We start from the raw sequence: 6,000 nt of genomic DNA on the forward strand, positions 1-6,000 counted from the left end.
TAATATCGGCTCAGCTGACATAACACAGTTAATAATCTGTGTTCTTCCACGAAGCAAAGCTTGATCTGTGCAGGGCATACATACGGCTGTTAGGTGTGCTAAACAAATAAGAAACTGATTACTACAGATATCATTTAATTCTGTATTTTGACATTCACTTGTTCCTCTTCCAGGCCAATTTACAGGCCGGTCAAACTTCCCTAAAAAAAGAAGAAGCCTGAGTAACGACACTCAGATGTACATCAAACAGGCCATTCATCCTGCTTCAAACCACCTGGAGTGGGCTTTTACTATTACCGTTTTGGTGTTACAGTCACACAAACAAACTGGAGGAGAACCCTCACACTACTGAGAGGAGACAGATGTATCTGTGGTAGGAGATGAAATTTTTTACACTCCCGCCCAGCGCCACAGCCTTGGCTGGATGACTCAAAATAATCGAGCTGAGTGGTGAGTGTTTCGCTCTATCCAGGGAAAGAGAAAATATCTTTGGTGTCTGAAAGTGAGAGTGGATTTGAGGCAGTGAGGGGGTAGAGCTACAAACACAGAATTTTCCAACACCACAGCCTCATATGTTGCGAACACACTTGTACTTAACACGCATGTTAAGTACAACATAGATGATCCAAGGGCTTCAGACGACACATTCCACCTTCAAATGTTGCTGTTTCTGTCTTACTCACAAACTCAGAATGTGCCCATAAAAAAAGGATGCTGATGGCCTACTTCCCATTTCAGTTGTTAACCCTCTGTCTGCCAAGCAGGCCACATCACTGTAAAAGGTGATAAGTTTGCCCAAACTCATGACAGACATTATCTCTGTAGCTTTTGACAGCTGCTACAGTGTTGTGCAAACAGATTGAAGAAAACATGTCACACAAAACCAACTAAAGGCAAACACAACCAACTGAAGTTCACATTTTCTGACAGAGAAGTAATAAATAAGTCAAAAAGCTGCATCTCCACCTCATCCATCACTCCTTGTACTATAATCTCATCTTGAATGCTATATAATCATGATGAATCACCTTGTTTTAAAAGTCCCACATCCGCTTCATGGATGATACCAGCAGGGATGTGGTCCTTTTCCAAGCTTCCCATCCCACAAACACATTCACCAAGAATAGGAGCCACCAATCAGGTATGTGAAAGTGGAAGTTACTGACTGCCTTGAAGACTTGACTGTATAATCTTGTGTGGAGCACACACACCCTCACACTGGCGCACTCTACTAGCGCTGATTCAATTACGATGGGAGCAGAAACAGCCGCAGCTGGCTGAGTTATGCCATCTTTAAATAGCAATGCGTTTCTCACTCAGGCTTTTGGGACAAAAGGCAGACAAGCTGGAGAGGAAAAGTCATTAACACAGAGGAATACTACTTTATAACAAATACTTGCTCTGACAACGATTGTGAAAAACTGATTAAGCAGGAGGTCCTGAGTCAGGTGGACTAACCTGAAGCATACTTACTGTCCTGCTCCGGCAAAAGTCAACTGAAAAGAGTGGCAGCTGTTTAGAAAGTAAAGTTAGAAACAAGGTATCGCAACTTAGTCCTTTCTGCAGTGCATATCCAAGGAGTAAGCTACAGCATCTGCACCGATCTCTGAAATGGTTGGACCAGGGTGAGTGTTCACTATCCGGGCCGGGTAAGCGTCATCGCCAAGCCTGCCCCAGAAAAGCATTGCTCACCACAGGGACCAGTGGCCCACTTTTTTTTTTTTTTTCAAGGAGTCCAAAACCCTCCTCGCCTTTGCTAAACTTTTCTTCCTCAGTGTCCCTCCACATGTGTGAGGGCTGCACTGCAGGGGGATGTAACATAACTCTCTACAATGCATCTTCACTACAACCAAAGTAACTGTGGGTAATACTTGCTCTCTTTACACACAGCATCTGCAACTTAAACACAGAACGTCCACCTCTGCTCCCATGGATGAGACTGAGTGGGGGGGTTGGAGGAGGAGAGACTTTCAGCCCAGAGCTCTGGAGGAATCTCCAGCACGGATAGGTCTCATCTGTGGTCTAACTGAATCAATCAGGCCCAGCTGACAGCTTAACCATCCTGGTTGCCTCTTAATGGCCCATTAAAGGTGGGGGAGTGCACTTCCAATGGGAAGTGGAAAGAGCTACAACACAAGGCATGAGGCAGCAATTTTTTTTTCACTTGGAAGACCACATTAACTTCAGGAGCAACACATTACACATTGGTCAGATAAAACAGCAGGAAATGTATGTTACTGTAAGAAAAAGAGGTTCAAGATGGAGAGGAGGCAGTTGGCTAGACTGAATTTTTAAATGTCTTAATAGACATGTCAAATAGTCTGACACATAATGGTAAAGACAGGTGTCTGGGCTGAAAACAATAAAAGAGTTGTAGATAATATCAGAATAATTCTAATTTTTTTACACACTTCCATGCCTGTTGAGAACAGTTTCTATCATTTCATTTTCTGACAGACAAGCATGTTAGCTTTTCCTCCTCTTGAAATGACTTGTATTTTAACGCTTAGATTTTATAATATCCTTGACGGGAAAACCCACTTCCCTCGGTCTACATTACAACCAATGACTAACACATGTGAAAATACTCAATGCGAGGCTTTCAAAAGCCGTAACACTTTAATACCAGAGCCATGCACACCTCACCATGGAGATGAACGAACCATGTATCATCCATCTTTGCGCGTTCAGTCATGTCCTAATTAGATCTAAATGGAGCGCTGATGTCTAATTGTATCGTCGAGATTACCGTGACTATTAATTAACCGCTTTGCTTCCTAAGGCAAATCCAAATTACCTGAGAGGTTGATTCGGTGTATCGTGTGAAAAGCATCAGATGAAGAGCAGCATGTCTCTCCCGTCAGGAGGAGGAGAAGCTGTGTGAGGGATGATTTCTACACAGACCTGCCTCCTTCCACCAGGAGCGGATCTCGCGCCAGTGGACTCAAGATGCTGATGAGTGAAGGTGTCAAACCCGCCGCAATCCTTACAACTATTTCCGGTAGTAGATTTCACAATAGAAGCATTTCAATAAAACGCATTCTGCGACGTTTTTGCATATTAAGATGCATTAGGTTGACTTTCTCTGCATGCACTGATTGTTGTTAGTGATATTTCACTCTAAATGTAGCTTTACACGTAGATGCAGACAATTCCTAAAGAACATTTATGAACCATGTTTTAAATTAGTTATTTATTATTTCGGAAACGTAGGCTTAAATGATCCTCCTTGAAACTATTGTGAAATAATACGCTTCTAAATCAAAGCAAGTATGTCGATGCCGCTTTGCAATTTGACAACACGCACGATTAATTCTGCATCTCTTTTTCTGTCCAAATCCAAATGCACTCTTGTAGAGGTCTAGAAATGTATTCTTCACACAGCGTGACGCAACGTAATGGAAAAAACGCCATACGGACCTTGGTGCTGCATCCCACTGACAGAGTCATCCGACTCCAACCATCGACTCACACTATCTACATCCTGGAGATCACACCATCCTTTGTTGTGCATGGACGCCTGTGTGCTGGCGTCAATGCATTTTTTCAGCTAAAAATGGAGTTGCAGCTGGCAAAACTGTGGCAGTGATTTCAGCAGAAATACAGCGCCAATACATGCATCCCACGACACCCAGGATGTGCAGAAAACAAAGCTAGTTTGATGCAGTTGTGCACTCTGAGCGTGCAGTCTGCTCGTAACACCGGCTTGTTTTGCATGGGCTAAGTTGGAGCGTAACTCAGGTCATTGTCTGCAGAGAAATCCTCCCTCCAAACTCTGACACAGCGGCTCATTCACTCCCCGAGGACCCCCAGTGTCACCTCTGACTCACCCTCCTCCGCCTGCTGCTTTGAAATTAGTGTGAAAATAGCAGCCCGGTCATTTCCTCACCTCACACTTTCCCCCTCTTTCAGCACCCGGTCCAAACATTTCACGCATTTACCGGAAACCATCCGGAGCTGGGCATCTCGGTACCGGTAGTTCTCGATGGAAGCTGCAGATGCTCAGTGGGCGTTGCTAGCACGGCACTTCTTTGTTTGGGGAAGACTTCATTTCCCTGCAGGCATTGCGCTGCATTGATAATGGGTGAGAAGGGGGCGGAGGAGCATTCCGTTATATGTATTATCCAGCTTCCCACCACAGTAATAATGAAACACTAAAGCGGAGGTTGTCCCTGGCTGTGCCCACTGTGTCATTTTACAGAATAAACTCAGGGCCTATCTTGGAGCCTGAAATGGAGCTGGTGGTAATAAACCCAGTTATTAATGTCAAACCTATTCTCCTCAATGTTATACTTACAGGATCAAATTGAACAGGCCCAAATAAGACAAATCTACGGTGGCCCTGAAGAGCAAAACACAACTTTTCAGAAAACACGACATTACAGAAAACACAACAACATTACAGAACACACAACAACATTATAGAACACACAACAACATTATAGAACACACAATGACATTATAGAACACACAATGACATTACAGAACACACAACAACATTATAGAACACACAATGACATTACAGAACACACAACAACATTATAGAACACACAATGACATTACAGAACACACAACAACATTATAGAACACACAATGACATTACAGAACACACAACAACATTATAGAACACACAACAACATTACAGAACACACAACATTACAGAAAACACAACAACATTACAGAACACACAACAACATTATAGAACACACAATGACATTATAGAACACACAATGACATTACAGAACACACAACAACATTATAGAACACACAACAACATTACAGAACACACAACATTACAGAAAACACAACATTTCGCAAAACACAACAACATTTCACAAAACACAACAACATTACAGAAAACACTACATTTCACAAAACACAACATTACAGAACACACAACATTACAAAACACAACATTTCACAAAACACAACAACATTACAGAAAACACAACAACATTTCACAAAACACAACAACATTACAGAAAACACAACAACATTACAGAAAACACAACATTTCACAAAACACAACAACATTACAGAAAACACAACAACATTACAGAAAACACAACAACATTTCACAAAACACAACAACATTACAGAAAACACAACATTTCACAAAACACAACATTACAGAACACACAACATTACAAAACACAACAACATTTCACAAAACAAAACAACATTACAGAAAACACAACAACATTACAGAACACACAACATTACAACATATCAACATGTTGCTATGTTTTTGAAATGATGTTGTGTTTTCTGTAATGTCGTCGTGTTTTGTGAAATGTTGTTGTACCATACAAAGCTTTGAAAAAATATGTTTCTATTTTTCTTTGGTGTCAAATAGAAACATATTTTTGGGTCACTTCTTGTGGCCTGGGCCACCTTGAAATTTGATTGGCTACCCCAGATACCTCCTCAAAAATACTATCATTGTGTATTTACGTTGTTGAAAGTAAGACTCATGATGAAAATCAATTGATTGGACTGAACTAGTAGTTTTCTTTGAATTTCAATGCATTTTTTTTGTTGGTACTTAAAATTGTAGAAAAGCACCTCACACATAATTCATAAGTGTGTTAATTCGTGCTTAGAAGAGAAATCTAAATTACAAGTCAACTCCTGCATACTGTTTAGTCCAGCTGGGAGTCGAATGTTTCTTAAAAGCAGACTTTTAACAAACATTTTCTTTTTGAGTCCCCAGAAATATTCAGCTTAGAATATTTAGATGTATTTATTTTCAACATCCACACTGGATTACAGCATCTGTGTAATGATTTAATGTCAGTCGTTAAGTTAGATAGAAGACAGAAAGTGTCATACTGTATTTCATGCCACCCCTACATTAGACAGTACTCCAGTTGGGCCACCCCAATCAAAAAAGTCCGGACATTCCCCTACATTCAGGTGACAGATCTGAGTGAAGCTCATCTGTGTTTGAAACAATATCAATGTTGTCAGGGTCCAAAAGTGGCCAGTGCTGGTCCTGAA

General features: G+C 41.2%; 1 protein-coding gene across 8 annotated transcripts in view; it reads right to left on the reverse strand.

Moving 5' to 3' along the window:
* phactr4b (phosphatase and actin regulator 4b) overlaps positions 1-4,048 on the reverse strand; it is a 31,221-nt gene extending 27,173 nt beyond the window's left edge. Inside the window, exon 1 of one of the 8 annotated variants that reach the window (XM_034697967.1) lies at positions 3,890-4,048. The gene's annotated coding sequence lies outside the window, so the exon portion shown is untranslated. The other 7 variants (XM_034697960.1, XM_034697959.1, XM_034697965.1 and 4 more) reach the window with 7 other exon arrangements.
* Between the last annotated feature and the right edge of the window lie 1,952 nt (positions 4,049-6,000).

The sequence above is a fragment of the Notolabrus celidotus genome, chromosome 12 (assembly GCF_009762535.1).
Source record: "Notolabrus celidotus isolate fNotCel1 chromosome 12, fNotCel1.pri, whole genome shotgun sequence".
Taxonomy (NCBI): Eukaryota; Metazoa; Chordata; class Actinopteri; order Labriformes; family Labridae; genus Notolabrus; species Notolabrus celidotus.